The sequence below is a fragment of the Coffea arabica genome, chromosome 11e (genome assembly GCF_036785885.1).
Source record: "Coffea arabica cultivar ET-39 chromosome 11e, Coffea Arabica ET-39 HiFi, whole genome shotgun sequence".
In the NCBI taxonomy this organism is placed as follows: domain Eukaryota; kingdom Viridiplantae; phylum Streptophyta; class Magnoliopsida; order Gentianales; family Rubiaceae; genus Coffea; species Coffea arabica.
Window position 1 is genome coordinate 7388347 of NC_092331.1, and position 20323 is coordinate 7408669.

The following is a 20323-nucleotide window of genomic DNA, read 5'->3' on the forward strand; positions in this document are numbered from 1 at the left end:
TGGCAATTCGGGTCCAAATCAGGTTGGCGGGTCGGGTTCGGGTCAACAGACCCGCCAGAAAATCTGTTGACCCGAACCCCGACCCGCCAACCCGTGACGGGTCAGGTATGCTGACCCGAACCCGAAAATTTCAGGTTTACGGGGCGGCGGGTCGACCCGAAATGACCCGAAACTTAATTTTAATTTATTAATTTATCACTGTAATTTCTAATAAAATCAATTTCTCACAAAACTAATTACATAATCAAGTAATAAAAATTTAAATAAATGATTCCAAATCAAATCTAAAATAAATTAAACACCGTAAAAGTGTTTTATCCCAAGCAAAATATAAAATAAATTAAAACAATACAAAAGTGAAAAATAATATAATATATTATTTGTCCAAGTATAATAATTTCAACTTCACACAAATTAAATAAATTCGTTTAGGATTAAGTAATTAATGCCTTTGAAAAAAAGAATAACTTAGTTTAGTTAGATAAAATTATTTTTATGTTTATTAAATTATTTTTAATTCGTAAACGGGTCATATCGGGTCATATCAGGTCACCACGGGTTGACCCGAAATCGACCGGTTTTCTTTTCGGGTTCATCGGGTCCAACCCGATTCTGACCCGAATTCCCGAAACCTCAACCCAAACCCATTAATTTCGTGTTAGGTTCGTGTCGTGTTTTCAGGTCGTGTCGAAAATTGCCACCCCTAGTTGCGGTGATACATTTGCGCCGACAAATTTGAGCGACGATCCGGGCTTTGATCGAGCCGTACCGTTCCTGATTTGTCTCGCGCCTTCAGATCCTCCTTCACGCTTCGACAAGAAGCAAAATATTAAGCAATCGTTCCGACGGAGCTAAATTACTACAGGATAAAGAACGAATAGGAAATTTGGATTTCGAAACAAAAAAGAGAGGGGTGCAACACGAGGACTTCCCAGGGGGTCACCCATCCTAGTACTACTCTCGCCCAAGCACGCTTAACTTCGGAGTTCTGATGGGATCCGGTGCATTAGTGCTGGTATGATCGCACCCGCCATGTTCCTTTCGCTTTATTCTTTTAAACTACCCCGTCCTGCGAAGCAGTGTGGCTTTTCTAGACCGAAATTCATTTTAAGCGTCAATTCAAGCATTTTCCTCTTATCCTTTTATTTATTTACTTTATATTTTTTTTTGTTATTGATTTGCACCCTGTTTTTTTCCCTCATCCCGCAACTCTAAATTATCATGAAATCAATCCTTCACGCTTGCAGTTAGGGGTGGCAATTCGGGTCCAAATCAGGTTGGCGGGTCGGGTTCGGGTCAACAGACCCGCCAGAAAATCTGTTGACCCGAACCCCGACCCGCCAACCCGTGACGGGTCAGGTATGCTGACCCGAACCCGAAAATTTCAGGTTTACGGGGCGGCGGGTCGACCCGAAATGACCCGAAACTTAATTTTAATTTATTAATTTATCACTGTAATTTCTAATAAAATCAATTTCTCACAAAACTAATTACATAATCAAGTAATAAAAATTTAAATAAATGATTCCAAATCAAATCTAAAATAAATTAAACACCGTAAAAGTGTTTTATCCCAAGCAAAATATAAAATAAATTAAAACAATACAAAAGTGAAAAATAATATAATATATTATTTGTCCAAGTATAATAATTTCAACTTCACACAAATTAAATAAATTCGTTTAGGATTAAGTAATTAATGCCTTTGAAAAAAAGAATAACTTAGTTTAGTTAGATAAAATTATTTTTATGTTTATTAAATTATTTTTAATTCGTAAACGGGTCATATCGGGTCATATCAGGTCACCACGGGTTGACCCGAAATCGACCGGTTTTCTTTTCGGGTTCATCGGGTCCAACCCGATTCTGACCCGAATTCCCGAAACCTCAACCCAAACCCATTAATTTCGTGTTAGGTTCGTGTCGTGTTTTCAGGTCGTGTCGAAAATTGCCACCCCTAGTTGCGGTGATACATTTGCGCCGACAAATTTGAGCGACGATCCGGGCTTTGATCGAGCCGTACCGTTCCTGATTTGTCTCGCGCCTTCAGATCCTCCTTCACGCTTCGACAAGAAGCAAAATATTAAGCAATCGTTCCGACGGAGCTAAATTACTACAGGATAAAGAACGAATAGGAAATTTGGATTTCGAAACAAAAAAGAGAGGGGTGCAACACGAGGACTTCCCAGGGGGTCACCCATCCTAGTACTACTCTCGCCCAAGCACGCTTAACTTCGGAGTTCTGATGGGATCCGGTGCATTAGTGCTGGTATGATCGCACCCGCCATGTTCCTTTCGCTTTATTCTTTTAAACTACCCCGTCCTGCGAAGCAGTGTGGCTTTTCTAGACCGAAATTCATTTTAAGCGTCAATTCAAGCATTTTCCTCTTATCCTTTTATTTATTTACTTTATATTTTTTTTTGTTATTGATTTGCACCCTGTTTTTTTCCCTCATCCCGCAACTCTAAATTATCATGAAATCAATCCTTCACGCTTGCAGTTAGGGGTGGCAATTCGGGTCCAAATCAGGTTGGCGGGTCGGGTTCGGGTCAACAGACCCGCCAGAAAATCTGTTGACCCGAACCCCGACCCGCCAACCCGTGACGGGTCAGGTATGCTGACCCGAACCCGAAAATTTCAGGTTTACGGGGCGGCGGGTCGACCCGAAATGACCCGAAACTTAATTTTAATTTATTAATTTATCACTGTAATTTCTAATAAAATCAATTTCTCACAAAACTAATTACATAATCAAGTAATAAAAATTTAAATAAATGATTCCAAATCAAATCTAAAATAAATTAAACACCGTAAAAGTGTTTTATCCCAAGCAAAATATAAAATAAATTAAAACAATACAAAAGTGAAAAATAATATAATATATTATTTGTCCAAGTATAATAATTTCAACTTCACACAAATTAAATAAATTCGTTTAGGATTAAGTAATTAATGCCTTTGAAAAAAAGAATAACTTAGTTTAGTTAGATAAAATTATTTTTATGTTTATTAAATTATTTTTAATTCGTAAACGGGTCATATCGGGTCATATCAGGTCACCACGGGTTGACCCGAAATCGACCGGTTTTCTTTTCGGGTTCATCGGGTCCAACCCGATTCTGACCCGAATTCCCGAAACCTCAACCCAAACCCATTAATTTCGTGTTAGGTTCGTGTCGTGTTTTCAGGTCGTGTCGAAAATTGCCACCCCTAGTTGCGGTGATACATTTGCGCCGACAAATTTGAGCGACGATCCGGGCTTTGATCGAGCCGTACCGTTCCTGATTTGTCTCGCGCCTTCAGATCCTCCTTCACGCTTCGACAAGAAGCAAAATATTAAGCAATCGTTCCGACGGAGCTAAATTACTACAGGATAAAGAACGAATAGGAAATTTGGATTTCGAAACAAAAAAGAGAGGGGTGCAACACGAGGACTTCCCAGGGGGTCACCCATCCTAGTACTACTCTCGCCCAAGCACGCTTAACTTCGGAGTTCTGATGGGATCCGGTGCATTAGTGCTGGTATGATCGCACCCGCCATGTTCCTTTCGCTTTATTCTTTTAAACTACCCCGTCCTGCGAAGCAGTGTGGCTTTTCTAGACCGAAATTCATTTTAAGCGTCAATTCAAGCATTTTCCTCTTATCCTTTTATTTATTTACTTTATATTTTTTTTTGTTATTGATTTGCACCCTGTTTTTTTCCCTCATCCCGCAACTCTAAATTATCATGAAATCAATCCTTCACGCTTGCAGTTAGGGGTGGCAATTCGGGTCCAAATCAGGTTGGCGGGTCGGGTTCGGGTCAACAGACCCGCCAGAAAATCTGTTGACCCGAACCCCGACCCGCCAACCCGTGACGGGTCAGGTATGCTGACCCGAACCCGAAAATTTCAGGTTTACGGGGCGGCGGGTCGACCCGAAATGACCCGAAACTTAATTTTAATTTATTAATTTATCACTGTAATTTCTAATAAAATCAATTTCTCACAAAACTAATTACATAATCAAGTAATAAAAATTTAAATAAATGATTCCAAATCAAATCTAAAATAAATTAAACACCGTAAAAGTGTTTTATCCCAAGCAAAATATAAAATAAATTAAAACAATACAAAAGTGAAAAATAATATAATATATTATTTGTCCAAGTATAATAATTTCAACTTCACACAAATTAAATAAATTCGTTTAGGATTAAGTAATTAATGCCTTTGAAAAAAAGAATAACTTAGTTTAGTTAGATAAAATTATTTTTATGTTTATTAAATTATTTTTAATTCGTAAACGGGTCATATCGGGTCATATCAGGTCACCACGGGTTGACCCGAAATCGACCGGTTTTCTTTTCGGGTTCATCGGGTCCAACCCGATTCTGACCCGAATTCCCGAAACCTCAACCCAAACCCATTAATTTCGTGTTAGGTTCGTGTCGTGTTTTCAGGTCGTGTCGAAAATTGCCACCCCTAGTTGCGGTGATACATTTGCGCCGACAAATTTGAGCGACGATCCGGGCTTTGATCGAGCCGTACCGTTCCTGATTTGTCTCGCGCCTTCAGATCCTCCTTCACGCTTCGACAAGAAGCAAAATATTAAGCAATCGTTCCGACGGAGCTAAATTACTACAGGATAAAGAACGAATAGGAAATTTGGATTTCGAAACAAAAAAGAGAGGGGTGCAACACGAGGACTTCCCAGGGGGTCACCCATCCTAGTACTACTCTCGCCCAAGCACGCTTAACTTCGGAGTTCTGATGGGATCCGGTGCATTAGTGCTGGTATGATCGCACCCGCCATGTTCCTTTCGCTTTATTCTTTTAAACTACCCCGTCCTGCGAAGCAGTGTGGCTTTTCTAGACCGAAATTCATTTTAAGCGTCAATTCAAGCATTTTCCTCTTATCCTTTTATTTATTTACTTTATATTTTTTTTTGTTATTGATTTGCACCCTGTTTTTTTCCCTCATCCCGCAACTCTAAATTATCATGAAATCAATCCTTCACGCTTGCAGTTAGGGGTGGCAATTCGGGTCCAAATCAGGTTGGCGGGTCGGGTTCGGGTCAACAGACCCGCCAGAAAATCTGTTGACCCGAACCCCGACCCGCCAACCCGTGACGGGTCAGGTATGCTGACCCGAACCCGAAAATTTCAGGTTTACGGGGCGGCGGGTCGACCCGAAATGACCCGAAACTTAATTTTAATTTATTAATTTATCACTGTAATTTCTAATAAAATCAATTTCTCACAAAACTAATTACATAATCAAGTAATAAAAATTTAAATAAATGATTCCAAATCAAATCTAAAATAAATTAAACACCGTAAAAGTGTTTTATCCCAAGCAAAATATAAAATAAATTAAAACAATACAAAAGTGAAAAATAATATAATATATTATTTGTCCAAGTATAATAATTTCAACTTCACACAAATTAAATAAATTCGTTTAGGATTAAGTAATTAATGCCTTTGAAAAAAAGAATAACTTAGTTTAGTTAGATAAAATTATTTTTATGTTTATTAAATTATTTTTAATTCGTAAACGGGTCATATCGGGTCATATCAGGTCACCACGGGTTGACCCGAAATCGACCGGTTTTCTTTTCGGGTTCATCGGGTCCAACCCGATTCTGACCCGAATTCCCGAAACCTCAACCCAAACCCATTAATTTCGTGTTAGGTTCGTGTCGTGTCGAAAATTGCCACCCCTAGTTGCGGTGATACATTTGCGCCGACAAATTTGAGCGACGATCCGGGTTTTGATCGAGCCGTACCGTTCCTGATTTGTCTCGCGCCTTCAGATCCTCCTTCACGCTTCGACAAGAAGCAAAATATTAAGCAATCGTTCCGACGGAGCTAAATTACTACAGGATAAAGAACGAATAGGAAATTTGGATTTCGAAACAAAAAAGAGAGGGGTGCAACACGAGGACTTCCCAGGGGGTCACCCATCCTAGTACTACTCTCGCCCAAGCACGCTTAACTTCGGAGTTCTGATGGGATCCGGTGCATTAGTGCTGGTATGATCGCACCCGCCATGTTCCTTTCGCTTTATTCTTTTAAACTACCCCGTCCTGCGAAGCAGTGTGGCTTTTCTAGACCGAAATTCATTTTAAGCGTCAATTCAAGCATTTTCCTCTTATCCTTTTATTTATTTACTTTATATTTTTTTTTGTTATTGATTTGCACCCTGTTTTTTTCCCTCATCCCGCAACTCTAAATTATCATGAAATCAATCCTTCACGCTTGCAGTTAGGGGTGGCAATTCGGGTCCAAATCAGGTTGGCGGGTCGGGTTCGGGTCAACAGACCCGCCAGAAAATCTGTTGACCCGAACCCCGACCCGCCAACCCGTGACGGGTCAGGTATGCTGACCCGAACCCGAAAATTTCAGGTTTACGGGGCGGCGGGTCGACCCGAAATGACCCGAAACTTAATTTTAATTTATTAATTTATCACTGTAATTTCTAATAAAATCAATTTCTCACAAAACTAATTACATAATCAAGTAATAAAAATTTAAATAAATGATTCCAAATCAAATCTAAAATAAATTAAACACCGTAAAAGTGTTTTATCCCAAGCAAAATATAAAATAAATTAAAACAATACAAAAGTGAAAAATAATATAATATATTATTTGTCCAAGTATAATAATTTCAACTTCACACAAATTAAATAAATTCGTTTAGGATTAAGTAATTAATGCCTTTGAAAAAAAGAATAACTTAGTTTAGTTAGATAAAATTATTTTTATGTTTATTAAATTATTTTTAATTCGTAAACGGGTCATATCGGGTCATATCAGGTCACCACGGGTTGACCCGAAATCGACCGGTTTTCTTTTCGGGTTCATCGGGTCCAACCCGATTCTGACCCGAATTCCCGAAACCTCAACCCAAACCCATTAATTTCGTGTTAGGTTCGTGTCGTGTTTTCAGGTCGTGTCGAAAATTGCCACCCCTAGTTGCGGTGATACATTTGCGCCGACAAATTTGAGCGACGATCCGGGCTTTGATCGAGCCGTACCGTTCCTGATTTGTCTCGCGCCTTCAGATCCTCCTTCACGCTTCGACAAGAAGCAAAATATTAAGCAATCGTTCCGACGGAGCTAAATTACTACAGGATAAAGAACGAATAGGAAATTTGGATTTCGAAACAAAAAAGAAAGGGGTGCAACACGAGAACTTCCCAGGGGGTCACCCATCCTAGTACTACTCTCGCCCAAGCACGCTTAACTTCGGAGTTCTGATTGGATCCGGTGCATTAGTGCTGGTATGATCGCACCCGCCATGTTCCTTTCGCTTTATTCTTTTAAACTACCCCGTCCTGCGAAGCAGTGTGGCTTTTCTAGACCGAAATTCATTTTAAGCGTCAATTCAAGCATTTTCCTCTTATCCTTTTATTTATTTACTTTATATTTTTTTTTGTTATTGATTTGCACCCTATTTTTTTCCCTCATCCCGCAACTCTAAATTATCATGAAATCAATCCTTCACGCTTGCAGTTAGGGGTGGCAATTCGGGTCCAAATCAGGTTGGCGGGTCGGGTTCGGGTCAACAGACCCGTCAGAAAATCTGTTGACCCGAACACCGACCCGCCAACCCGTGACGGGTCAGGTATGCTGACCCGAACCCGAAAATTTCTGGTTTACGGGGCGGCGGGTCGACCCGAAATGACCCGAAACTTAATTTTAATTTATTAATTTATCACTGTAATTTCTAATAAAATCAATTTCTCACAAAACTAATTACATAATCAAGTAATAAAAATTTAAATAAATGATTCCAAATCAAATCTAAAATAAATTAAACACCGTAAAAGTGTTTTATCCCAAGCAAAATATAAAATAAATTAAAACAATACAAAAGTGAAAAATAATATAATATATTATTTGTCCAAGTATAATAATTTCAACTTCACACAAATTAAATAAATTCGTTTAGTATTAAGTAATTAATGCCTTTGAAAAAAAGAATAACTTAGTTTAGTTAGATAAAATTATTTTTATGTTTATTAAATTATTTTTAATTCGTAAACGGGTCATATCGGGTCATATCAGGTCACCACGGGTTGACCCGAAATCGACCGGTTTTCTTTTCGGGTTCATCGGGTCCAACCCGATTCTGACCCGAATTCCCGAAACCTCAACCCAAACCCATTAATTTCGTGTTAGGTTCGTGTCGTGTTTTCAGGTCGTGTCGAAAATTGCCACCCCTAGTTGCGGTGATACATTTGCGCCGACAAATTTGAGCGACGATCCGGGCTTTGATCGAGCCGTACCGTTCCTGATTTGTCTCGCGCCTTCAGATCCTCCTTCACGCTTCGACAAGAAGCAAAATATTAAGCAATCGTTCCGACGGAGCTAAATTACTACAGGATAAAGAACGAATAGGAAATTTGGATTTCGAAACAAAAAAGAGAGGGATGCAACACGAGGACTTCCCAGGGGGTCACCCATCCTAGTACTACTCTCGCCCAAGCACGCTTAACTTCGGAGTTCTGATGGGATCCGGTGCATTAGTGCTGGTATGATCGCACCCGCCATGTTCCTTTCGTTTTATTCTTTTAAACTACCCCGTCCTGCGAAGCAGTGTGGCTTTTCTAGACCGAAATTCATTTTAAGCGTCAATTCAAGCATTTTCCTCTTATCCTTTTATTTATTTACTTTATATTTTTTTTTGTTATTGATTTGCACCCTGTTTTTTTCCCTCATCCCGCAACTCTAAATTATCATGAAATCAATCCTTCACGCTTGCAGTTAGGGGTGGCAATTCGGGTCCAAATCAGGTTGGCGGGTCGGGTTCGGGTCAACAGACCCGCCAGAAAATCTGTTGACCCGAACCCCGACCCGCCAACCCGTGACGGGTCAGGTATGCTGACCCGAACCCGAAAATTTCAGGTTTACGGGGCGGCGGGTCGACCCGAAATGACCCGAAACTTAATTTTAATTTATTAATTTATCACTGTAATTTCTAATAAAATCAATTTCTCACAAAACTAATTACATAATCAAGTAATAAAAATTTAAATAAATGATTCCAAATCAAATCTAAAATAAATTAAACACCGTAAAAGTGTTTTATCCCAAGCAAAATATAAAATAAATTAAAACAATACAAAAGTGAAAAATAATATAATATATTATTTGTCCAAGTATAATAATTTCAACTTCACACAAATTAAATAAATTCGTTTAGGATTAAGTAATTAATGCCTTTGAAAAAAAGAATAACTTAGTTTAGTTAGATAAAATTATTTTTATGTTTATTAAATTATTTTTAATTCGTAAACGGGTCATATCGGGTCACCACGGGTTGACCCGAAATCGACCGGTTTTCTTTTCGGGTTCATCGGGTCCAACCCGATTCTGACCCGAATTCCCGAAACCTCAACCCAAACCCATTAATTTCGTGTTAGGTTCGTGTCGTGTTTTCAGGTCGTGTCGAAAATTGCCACCCCTAGTTGCGGTGATACATTTGCGCCGACAAATTTGAGCGACGATCCGGGCTTTGATCGAGCCGTACCGTTCCTGATTTGTCTCGCGCCTTCAGATCCTCCTTCACGCTTCGACAAGAAGCAAAATATTAAGCAATCGTTCCGACGGAGCTAAATTACTACAGGATAAAGAACGAATAGGAAATTTGGATTTCGAAACAAAAAAGAGAGGGGTGCAACACGAGGACTTCCCAGGGGGTCACCCATCCTAGTACTACTCTCGCCCAAGCACGCTTAACTTCGAAGTTCTGATGGGATCCGGTGCATTAGTGCTGGTATGATCGCACCCGCCATGTTCCTTTCGCTTTATTCTTTTAAACTACCCCGTCCTGCGAAGCAGTGTGGCTTTTCTAGACCGAAATTCATTTTAAGCGTCAATTCAAGCATTTTCCTCTTATCCTTTTATTTATTTACTTTATATTTTTTTTTGTTATTGATTTGCACCCTGTTTTTTTCCCTCATCCCGCAACTCTAAATTATCATGAAATCAATCCTTCACGCTTGCAGTTAGGGGTGGCAATTCGGGTCCAAATCAGGTTGGCGGGTCGGGTTCGGGTCAACAGACCCGCCAGAAAATCTGTTGACCCGAACCCCGACCCGCCAACCCGTGACGGGTCAGGTATGCTGACCCGAACCCGAAAATTTCAGGTTTACGGGGAGGCGGGTCGACCCGAAATGACCCGAAACTTAATTTTAATTTATTAATTTATCACTGTAATTTCTAATAAAATCAATTTCTCACAAAACTAATTACATAATCAAGTAATAAAAATTTAAATAAATGATTCCAAATCAAATCTAAAATAAATTAAACACCGTAAAAGTGTTTTATCCCAAGCAAAATATAAAATAAATTAAAACAATACAAAAGTGAAAAATAATATAATATATTATTTGTCCAAGTATAATAATTTCAACTTCACACAAATTAAATAAATTCGTTTAGGATTAAGTAATTAATGCCTTTGAAAAAAAGAATAACTTAGTTTAGTTAGATAAAATTATTTTTATGTTTATTAAATTATTTTTAATTCGTAAACGGGTCATATCGGGTCATATCAGGTCACCACGGGTTGACCCGAAATCGACCGGTTTTCTTTTCGGGTTCATCGGGTCCAACCCGATTCTGACCCGAATTCCCGAAACCTCAACCCAAACCCATTAATTTCGTGTTAGGTTCGTGTCGTGTCGAAAATTGCCACCCCTAGTTGCGGTGATACATTTGCGCCGACAAATTTGAGCGACGATCCGGGCTTTGATCGAGCCGTACCGTTCCTGATTTGTCTCGCGCCTTCAGATCCTCCTTCACGCTTCGACAAGAAGCAAAATATTAAGCAATCGTTCCGACGGAGCTAAATTACTACAGGATAAAGAACGAATAGGAAATTTGGATTTCGAAACAAAAAAGAGAGGGGTGCAACACGAGGACTTCCCAGGGGGTCACCCATCCTAGTACTACTCTCGCCCAAGCACGCTTAACTTCGGAGTTCTGATGGGATCCGGTGCATTAGTGCTGGTATGATCGCACCCGCCATGTTCCTTTCGCTTTATTCTTTTAAACTACCCCGTCCTGCGAAGCAGTGTGGCTTTTCTAGACCGAAATTCATTTTAAGCGTCAATTCAAGCATTTTCCTCTTATCCTTTTATTTATTTACTTTATATTTTTTTTTGTTATTGATTTGCACCCTGTTTTTTTCCCTCATCCCGCAACTCTAAATTATCATGAAATCAATCCTTCACGCTTGCAGTTAGGGGTGGCAATTCGGGTCCAAATCAGGTTGGCGGGTCGGGTTCGGGTCAACAGACCCGCCAGAAAATCTGTTGACCCGAACCCCGACCCGCCAACCCGTGACGGGTCAGGTATGCTGACCCGAACCCGAAAATTTCAGGTTTACGGGGCGGCGGGTCGACCCGAAATGACCCGAAACTTAATTTTAATTTATTAATTTATCACTGTAATTTCTAATAAAATCAATTTCTCACAAAACTAATTACATAATCAAGTAATAAAAATTTAAATAAATGATTCCAAATCAAATCTAAAATAAATTAAACACCGTAAAAGTGTTTTATCCCAAGCAAAATATAAAATAAATTAAAACAATACAAAAGTGAAAAATAATATAATATATTATTTGTCCAAGTATAATAATTTCAACTTCACACAAATTAAATAAATTCGTTTAGGATTAAGTAATTAATGCCTTTGAAAAAAAGAATAACTTAGTTTAGTTAGATAAAATTATTTTTATGTTTATTAAATTATTTTTAATTCGTAAACGGGTCATATCGGGTCATATCAGGTCACCACGGGTTGACCCGAAATCGACCGGTTTTCTTTTCGGGTTCATCGGGTCCAACCCGATTCTGACCCGAATTCCCGAAACCTCAACCCAAACCCATTAATTTCGTGTTAGGTTCGTGTCGTGTTTTCAGGTCGTGTCGAAAATTGCCACCCCTAGTTGCGGTGATACATTTGCGCCGACAAATTTGAGCGACGATCCGGGCTTTGATCGAGCCGTACCGTTCCTGATTTGTCTCGCGCCTTCAGATCCTCCTTCACGCTTCGACAAGAAGCAAAATATTAAGCAATCGTTCCGACGGAGCTAAATTACTACAGGATAAAGAACGAATAGGAAATTTGGATTTCGAAACAAAAAAGAGAGGGGTGCAACACGAGGACTTTTTAAGCGTCAATTCAAGCATTTTCCTCTTATCCTTTTATTTATTTACTTTATATTTTTTTTTGTTATTGATTTGCACCCTGTTTTTTTCCCTCATCCCGCAACTCTAAATTATCATGAAATCAATCCTTCACGCTTGCAGTTAGGGGTGGCAATTCGGGTCCAAATCAGGTTGGCGGGTCGGGTTCGGGTCAACAGACCCGCCAGAAAATCTGTTGACCCGAACCCCGACCCGCCAACCCGTGACGGGTCAGGTATGCTGACCCGAACCCGAAAATTTCAGGTTTACGGGGCGGCGGGTCGACCCGAAATGACCCGAAACTTAATTTTAATTTATTAATTTATCACTGTAATTTCTAATAAAATCAATTTCTCACAAAACTAATTACATAATCAAGTAATAAAAATTTAAATAAATGATTCCAAATCAAATCTAAAATAAATTAAACACCGTAAAAGTGTTTTATCCCAAGCAAAATATAAAATAAATTAAAACAATACAAAAGTGAAAAATAATATAATATATTATTTGTCCAAGTATAATAATTTCAACTTCACACAAATTAAATAAATTCGTTTAGGATTAAGTAATTAATGCCTTTGAAAAAAAGAATAACTTAGTTTAGTTAGATAAAATTATTTTTATGTTTATTAAATTATTTTTAATTCGTAAACGGGTCATATCGGGTCATATCAGGTCACCACGGGTTGACCCGAAATCGACCGGTTTTCTTTTCGGGTTCATCGGGTCCAACCCGATTCTGACCCGAATTCCCGAAACCTCAACCCAAACCCATTAATTTCGTGTTAGGTTCGTGTCGTGTTTTCAGGTCGTGTCGAAAATTGCCACCCCTAGTTGCGGTGATACATTTGCGCCGACAAATTTGAGCGACGATCCGGGCTTTGATCGAGCCGTACCGTTCCTGATTTGTCTCGCGCCTTCAGATCCTCCTTCACGCTTCGACAAGAAGCAAAATATTAAGCAATCGTTCCGACGGAGCTAAATTACTACAGGATAAAGAACGAATAGGAAATTTGGATTTCGAAACAAAAAAGAGAGGGGTGCAACACGAGGACTTCCCAGGGGGTCACCCATCCTAGTACTACTCTCGCCCAAGCACGCTTAACTTCGGAGTTCTGATGGGATCCGGTGCATTAGTGCTGGTATGATCGCACCCGCCATGTTCCTTTCGCTTTATTCTTTTAAACTACCCCGTCCTGCGAAGCAGTGTGGCTTTTCTAGACCGAAATTCATTTTAAGCGTCAATTCAAGCATTTTCCTCTTATCCTTTTATTTATTTACTTTATATTTTTTTTTGTTATTGATTTGCACCCTGTTTTTTTCCCTCATCCCGCAACTCTAAATTATCATGAAATCAATCCTTCACGCTTGCAGTTAGGGGTGGCAATTCGGGTCCAAATCAGGTTGGCGGGTCGGGTTCGGGTCAACAGACCCGCCAGAAAATCTGTTGACCCGAACCCCGACCCGCCAACCCGTGACGGGTCAGGTATGCTGACCCGAACCCGAAAATTTCAGGTTTACGGGGCGGCGGGTCGACCCGAAATGACCCGAAACTTAATTTTAATTTATTAATTTATCACTGTAATTTCTAATAAAATCAATTTCTCACAAAACTAATTACATAATCAAGTAATAAAAATTTAAATAAATGATTCCAAATCAAATCTAAAATAAATTAAACACCGTAAAAGTGTTTTATCCCAAGCAAAATATAAAATAAATTAAAACAATACAAAAGTGAAAAATAATATAATATATTATTTGTCCAAGTATAATAATTTCAACTTCACACAAATTAAATAAATTCGTTTAGGATTAAGTAATTAATGCCTTTGAAAAAAAGAATAACTTAGTTTAGTTAGATAAAATTATTTTTATGTTTATTAAATTATTTTTAATTCGTAAACGGGTCATATCGGGTCATATCAGGTCACCACGGGTTGACCCGAAATCGACCGGTTTTCTTTTCGGGTTCATCGGGTCCAACCCGATTCTGACCCGAATTCCCGAAACCTCAACCCAAACCCATTAATTTCGTGTTAGGTTCGTGTCGTGTTTTCAGGTCGTGTCGAAAATTGCCACCCCTAGTTGCGGTGATACATTTGCGCCGACAAATTTGAGCGACGATCCGGGCTTTGATCGAGCCGTACCGTTCCTGATTTGTCTCGCGCCTTCAGATCCTCCTTCACGCTTCGACAAGAAGCAAAATATTAAGCAATCGTTCCGACGGAGCTAAATTACTACAGGATAAAGAACGAATAGGAAATTTGGATTTCGAAACAAAAAAGAAAGGGGTGCAACACGAGGACTTCCCAGGGGGTCACCCATCCTAGTACTACTCTCGCCCAAGCACGCTTAACTTCGGAGTTCTGATTGGATCCGGTGCATTAGTGCTGGTATGATCGCACCCGCCATGTTCCTTTCGCTTTATTCTTTTAAACTACCCCGTCCTGCGAAGCAGTGTGGCTTTTCTAGACCGAAATTCATTTTAAGCGTCAATTCAAGCATTTTCCTCTTATCCTTTTATTTATTTACTTTATATTTTTTTTTGTTATTGATTTGCACCCTGTTTTTTTCCCTCATCCCGCAACTCTAAATTATCATGAAATCAATCCTTCACGCTTGCAGTTAGGGGTGGCAATTCGGGTCCAAATCAGGTTGGCGGGTCGGGTTCGGGTCAACAGACCCGTCAGAAAATCTGTTGACCCGAACACCGACCCGCCAACCCGTGACGGGTCAGGTATGCTGACCCGAACCCGAAAATTTCTGGTTTACGGGGCGGCGGGTCGACCCGAAATGACCCGAAACTTAATTTTAATTTATTAATTTATCACTGTAATTTCTAATAAAATCAATTTCTCACAAAACTAATTACATAATCAAGTAATAAAAATTTAAATAAATGATTCCAAATCAAATCTAAAATAAATTAAACACCGTAAAAGTGTTTTATCCCAAGCAAAATATAAAATAAATTAAAACAATACAAAAGTGAAAAATAATATAATATATTATTTGTCCAAGTATAATAATTTCAACTTCACACAAATTAAATAAATTCGTTTAGGATTAAGTAATTAATGCCTTTGAAAAAAAGAATAACTTAGTTTAGTTAGATAAAATTATTTTTATGTTTATTAAATTATTTTTAATTCGTAAACGGGTCATATCGGGTCATATCAGGTCACCACGGGTTGACCCGAAATCGACCGGTTTTCTTTTCGGGTTCATCGGGTCCAACCCGATTCTGACCCGAATTCCCGAAACCTCAACCCAAACCCATTAATTTCGTGTTAGGTTCGTGTCGTGTTTTCAGGTCGTGTCGAAAATTGCCACCCCTAGTTGCGGTGATACATTTGCGCCGACAAATTTGAGCGACGATCCGGGCTTTGATCGAGCCGTACCGTTCCTGATTTGTCTCGCGCCTTCAGATCCTCCTTCACGCTTCGACAAGAAGCAAAATATTAAGCAATCGTTCCGACGGAGCTAAATTACTACAGGATAAAGAACGAATAGGAAATTTGGATTTCGAAACAAAAAAGAGAGGGGTGCAACACGAGGACTTCCCAGGGGGTCACCCATCCTAGTACTACTCTCGCCCAAGCACGCTTAACTTCGGAGTTCTGATGGGATCCGGTGCATTAGTGCTGGTATGATCGCACCCGCCATGTTCCTTTCGCTTTATTCTTTTAAACTACCCCGTCCTGCGAAGCAGTGTGGCTTTTCTAGACCGAAATTCATTTTAAGCGTCAATTCAAGCATTTTCCTCTTATCCTTTTATTTATTTACTTTATATTTTTTTTTGTTATTGATTTGCACCCTGTTTTTTTCCCTCATCCCGCAACTCTAAATTATCATGAAATCAATCCTTCACGCTTGCAGTTAGGGGTGGCAATTCGGGTCCAAATCAGGTTGGCGGGTCGGGTTCGGGTCAACAGACCCGCCAGAAAATCTGTTGACCCGAACCCCGACCCGCCAACCCGTGACGGGTCAGGTATGCTGACCCGAACCCGAAAATTTCAGGTTTACGGGGCGGCGGGTCGACCCGAAATGACCCGAAACTTAATTTTAATTTATTAATTTATCACTGTAATTTCTAATAAAATCAATTTCTCACAAAACTAATTACATAATCAAGTAATAAAAATTTAAATAAATGATTCCAAATCAAATCTAAAATAAATTAAACACCGTAAAAGTGTTTTATCCCAAGCAAAATATAAAATAAATTAAAACAATACAAAAGTGAAAAATAATATAATATATTATTTGTCCAAGTATAATAATTTCAACTTCACACAAATTAAATAAATTCGTTTAGGATTAAGTAATTAATGCCTTTGAAAAAAAGAATAACTTAGTTTAGTTAGATAAAATTATTTTTATGTTTATTAAATTATTTTTAATTCGTAAACGGGTCATATCGGGTCATATCAGGTCACCACGGGTTGACCCGAAATCGACCGGTTTTCTTTTCGGGTTCATCGGGTCCAACCCGATTCTGACCCGAATTCCCGAAACCTCAACCCAAACCCATTAATTTCGTGTTAGGTTCGTGTCGTGTCGAAAATTGCCACCCCTAGTTGCGGTGATACATTTGCGCCGACAAATTTGAGCGACGATCCGGGTTTTGATCGAGCCGTACCGTTCCTGATTTGTCTCGCGCCTTCAGATCCTCCTTCACGCTTCGACAAGAAGCAAAATATTAAGCAATCGTTCCGACGGAGCTAAATTACTACAGGATAAAGAACGAATAGGAAATTTGGATTTCGAAACAAAAAAGAGAGGGGTGCAACACGAGGACTTCCCAGGGGGTCACCCATCCTAGTACTACTCTCGCCCAAGCACGCTTAACTTCGGAGTTCTGATGGGATCCGGTGCATTAGTGCTGGTATGATCGCACCCGCCATGTTCCTTTCGCTTTATTCTTTTAAACTACCCCGTCCTGCGAAGCAGTGTGGCTTTTCTAGACCGAAATTCATTTTAAGCGTCAATTCAAGCATTTTCCTCTTATCCTTTTATTTATTTACTTTATATTTTTTTTTGTTATTGATTTGCACCCTGTTTTTTTCCCTCATCCCGCAACTCTAAATTATCATGAAATCAATCCTTCACGCTTGCAGTTAGGGGTGGCAATTCGGGTCCAAATCAGGTTGGCGGGTCGGGTTCGGGTCAACAGACCCGCCAGAAAATCTGTTGACCCGAACCCCGACCCGCCAACCCGTGACGGGTCAGGTATGCTGACCCGAACCCGAAAATTTCAGGTTTACGGGGCGGCGGGTCGACCCGAAATGACCCGAAACTTAATTTTAATTTATTAATTTATCACTGTAATTTCTAATAAAATCAATTTCTCACAAAACTAATTACATAATCAAGTAATAAAAATTTAAATAAATGATTCCAAATCAAATCTAAAATAAATTAAACACCGTAAAAGTGTTTTATCCCAAGCAAAATATAAAATAAATTAAAACAATACAAAAGTGAAAAATAATATAATATATTATTTGTCCAAGTATAATAATTTCAACTTCACACAAATTAAATAAATTCGTTTAGGATTAAGTAATTAATGCCTTTGAAAAAAAGAATAACTTAGTTTAGTTAGATAAAATTATTTTTATGTTTATTAAATTATTTTTAATTCGTAAACGGGTCATATCGGGTCATATCAGGTCACCACGGGTTGACCCGAAATCGACCGGTTTTCTTTTCGGGTTCATCGGGTCCAACCCGATTCTGACCCGAATTCCCGAAACCTCAACCCAAACCCATTAATTTCGTGTTAGGTTCGTGTCGTGTTTTCAGGTCGTGTCGAAAATTGCCACCCCTAGTTGCGGTGATACATTTGCGCCGACAAATTTGAGCGACGATCCGGGCTTTGATCGAGCCGTACCGTTCCTGATTTGTCTCGCGCCTTCAGATCCTCCTTCACGCTTCGACAAGAAGCAAAATATTAAGCAATCGTTCCGACGGAGCTAAATTACTACAGGATAAAGAACGAATAGGAAATTTGGATTTCGAAACAAAAAAGAAAGGGGTGCAACACGAGAACTTCCCAGGGGGTCACCCATCCTAGTACTACTCTCGCCCAAGCACGCTTAACTTCGGAGTTCTGATTGGATCCGGTGCATTAGTGCTGGTATGATCGCACCCGCCATGTTCCTTTCGCTTTATTCTTTTAAACTACCCCGTCCTGCGAAGCAGTGTGGCTTTTCTAGACCGAAATTCATTTTAAGCGTCAATTCAAGCATTTTCCTCTTATCCTTTTATTTATTTACTTTATATTTTTTTTTGTTATTGATTTGCACCCTATTTTTTTCCCTCATCCCGCAACTCTAAATTATCATGAAATCAATCCTTCACGCTTGCAGTTAGGGGTGGCAATTCGGGTCCAAATCAGGTTGGCGGGTCGGGTTCGGGTCAACAGACCCGTCAGAAAATCTGTTGACCCGAACACCGACCCGCCAACCCGTGACGGGTCAGGTATGCTGACCCGAACCCGAAAATTTCTGGTTTACGGGGCGGCGGGTCGACCCGAAATGACCCGAAACTTAATTTTAATTTATTAATTTATCACTGTAATTTCTAATAAAATCAATTTCTCACAAAACTAATTACATAATCAAGTAATAAAAATTTAAATAAATGATTCCAAATCAAATCTAAAATAAATTAAACACCGTAAAAGTGTTTTATCCCAAGCAAAATATAAAATAAATTAAAACAATACAAAAGTGAAAAATAATATAATATATTATTTGTCCAAGTATAATAATTTCAACTTCACACAAATTAAATAAATTCGTTTAGTATTAAGTAATTAATGCCTTTGAAAAAAAGAATAACTTAGTTTAGTTAGATAAAATTATTTTTATGTTTATTAAATTATTTTTAATTCGTAAACGGGTCATATCGGGTCATATCAGGTCACCACGGGTTGACCCGAAATCGACCGGTTTTCTTTTCGGGTTCATCGGGTCCAACCCGATTCTGACCCGAATTCCCGAAACCTCAACCCAAACCCATTAATTTCGTGTTAGGTTCGTGTCGTGTTTTCAGGTCGTGTCGAAAATTGCCACCCCTAGTTGCGGTGATACATTTGCGCCGACAAATTTGAGCGACGATCCGGGCTTTGATCGAGCCGTACCGTTCCTGATTTGTCTCGCGCCTTCAGATCCTCCTTCACGCTTCGACAAGAAGCAAAATATTAAGCAATCGTTCCGACGGAGCTAAATTACTACAGGATAAAGAACGAATAGGAAATTTGGATTTCGAAACAAAAAAGAGAGGGATGCAACACGAGGACTTCCCAGGGGGTCACCCATCCTAGTACTACTCTCGCCCAAGCACGCTTAACTTCGGAGTTCTGATGGGATCCGGTGCATTAGTGCTGGTATGATCGCACCCGCCATGTTCCTTTCGTTTTATTCTTTTAAACTACCCCGTCCTGCGAAGCAGTGTGGCTTTTCTAGACCGAAATTCATTTTAAGCGTCAATTCAAGCATTTTCCTCTTATCCTTTTATTTATTTACTTTATATTTTTTTTTGTTATTGATTTGCACCCTGTTTTTTTCCCTCATCCCGCAACTCTAAATTATCATGAAATCAATCCTTCACGCTTGCAGTTAGGGGTGGCAATTCGGGTCCAAATCAGGTTGGCGGGTCGGGTTCGGGTCAACAGACCCGCCAGAAAATCTGTTGACCCGAACCCCGACCCGCCAACCCGTGACGGGTCAGGTATGCTGACCCGAACCCGAAAATTTCAGGTTTACGGGGCGGCGGGTCGACCCGAAATGACCCGAAACTTAATTTTAATTTATTAATTTATCACTGTAATTTCTAATAAAATCAATTTCTCACAAAACTAATTACATAATCAAGTAATAAAAATTTAAATAAATGATTCCAAATCAAATCTAAAATAAATTAAACACCGTAAAAGTGTTTTATCCCAAGCAAAATATAAAATAAATTAAAACAATACAAAAGTGAAAAATAATATAATATATTATTTGTCCAAGTATAATAATTTCAACTTCACACAAATTAAATAAATTCGTTTAGGATTAAGTAATTAATGCCTTTGAAAAAAAGAATAACTTAGTTTAGTTAGATA

At 39.1% G+C, this 20323-nt stretch overlaps 15 non-coding genes across 15 annotated transcripts; all 15 read right to left on the reverse strand.

Moving 5' to 3' along the window:
- Positions 1-910: 910 nt before the first annotated feature.
- On the reverse strand, positions 911-1029 carry LOC140031240 (5S ribosomal RNA). Its single transcript, XR_011835161.1, has one exon. It is a non-coding gene; the product is annotated as a 5S ribosomal RNA (ribosomal RNA).
- A 1135-nt stretch (positions 1030-2164) lies between these two features.
- On the reverse strand, positions 2165-2283 carry LOC140031251 (5S ribosomal RNA). Its single transcript, XR_011835172.1, has one exon. It is a non-coding gene; the product is annotated as a 5S ribosomal RNA (ribosomal RNA).
- Positions 2284-3418: 1135 nt separating this feature from the next.
- On the reverse strand, positions 3419-3537 carry LOC140031262 (5S ribosomal RNA). Its single transcript, XR_011835183.1, has one exon. It is a non-coding gene; the product is annotated as a 5S ribosomal RNA (ribosomal RNA).
- Positions 3538-4672: 1135 nt separating this feature from the next.
- On the reverse strand, positions 4673-4791 carry LOC140031273 (5S ribosomal RNA). The gene has a single exon (XR_011835194.1). It is a non-coding gene; the product is annotated as a 5S ribosomal RNA (ribosomal RNA).
- Positions 4792-5913: 1122 nt separating this feature from the next.
- Positions 5914-6032, reverse strand: LOC140031284 (5S ribosomal RNA). The gene has a single exon (XR_011835205.1). It is a non-coding gene; the product is annotated as a 5S ribosomal RNA (ribosomal RNA).
- Positions 6033-7167: 1135 nt separating this feature from the next.
- Positions 7168-7286, reverse strand: LOC140031007 (5S ribosomal RNA). The gene has a single exon (XR_011834928.1). It is a non-coding gene; the product is annotated as a 5S ribosomal RNA (ribosomal RNA).
- Positions 7287-8421: 1135 nt separating this feature from the next.
- Positions 8422-8540, reverse strand: LOC140029978 (5S ribosomal RNA). Its single transcript, XR_011833892.1, has one exon. It is a non-coding gene; the product is annotated as a 5S ribosomal RNA (ribosomal RNA).
- Positions 8541-9665: 1125 nt separating this feature from the next.
- LOC140030788 (5S ribosomal RNA) lies at positions 9666-9784 on the reverse strand. The gene has a single exon (XR_011834707.1). It is a non-coding gene; the product is annotated as a 5S ribosomal RNA (ribosomal RNA).
- Positions 9785-10906: 1122 nt separating this feature from the next.
- Positions 10907-11025, reverse strand: LOC140031295 (5S ribosomal RNA). The gene has a single exon (XR_011835216.1). It is a non-coding gene; the product is annotated as a 5S ribosomal RNA (ribosomal RNA).
- Positions 11026-13238: 2213 nt separating this feature from the next.
- LOC140031306 (5S ribosomal RNA) lies at positions 13239-13357 on the reverse strand. The gene has a single exon (XR_011835227.1). It is a non-coding gene; the product is annotated as a 5S ribosomal RNA (ribosomal RNA).
- A 1135-nt stretch (positions 13358-14492) lies between these two features.
- LOC140031155 (5S ribosomal RNA) lies at positions 14493-14611 on the reverse strand. Its single transcript, XR_011835076.1, has one exon. It is a non-coding gene; the product is annotated as a 5S ribosomal RNA (ribosomal RNA).
- Positions 14612-15746: 1135 nt separating this feature from the next.
- On the reverse strand, positions 15747-15865 carry LOC140031318 (5S ribosomal RNA). The gene has a single exon (XR_011835239.1). It is a non-coding gene; the product is annotated as a 5S ribosomal RNA (ribosomal RNA).
- Positions 15866-16987: 1122 nt separating this feature from the next.
- On the reverse strand, positions 16988-17106 carry LOC140031328 (5S ribosomal RNA). The gene has a single exon (XR_011835249.1). It is a non-coding gene; the product is annotated as a 5S ribosomal RNA (ribosomal RNA).
- A 1135-nt stretch (positions 17107-18241) lies between these two features.
- LOC140031008 (5S ribosomal RNA) lies at positions 18242-18360 on the reverse strand. The gene has a single exon (XR_011834929.1). It is a non-coding gene; the product is annotated as a 5S ribosomal RNA (ribosomal RNA).
- Positions 18361-19495: 1135 nt separating this feature from the next.
- LOC140029979 (5S ribosomal RNA) lies at positions 19496-19614 on the reverse strand. The gene has a single exon (XR_011833893.1). It is a non-coding gene; the product is annotated as a 5S ribosomal RNA (ribosomal RNA).
- Positions 19615-20323: the final 709 nt, after the last annotated feature.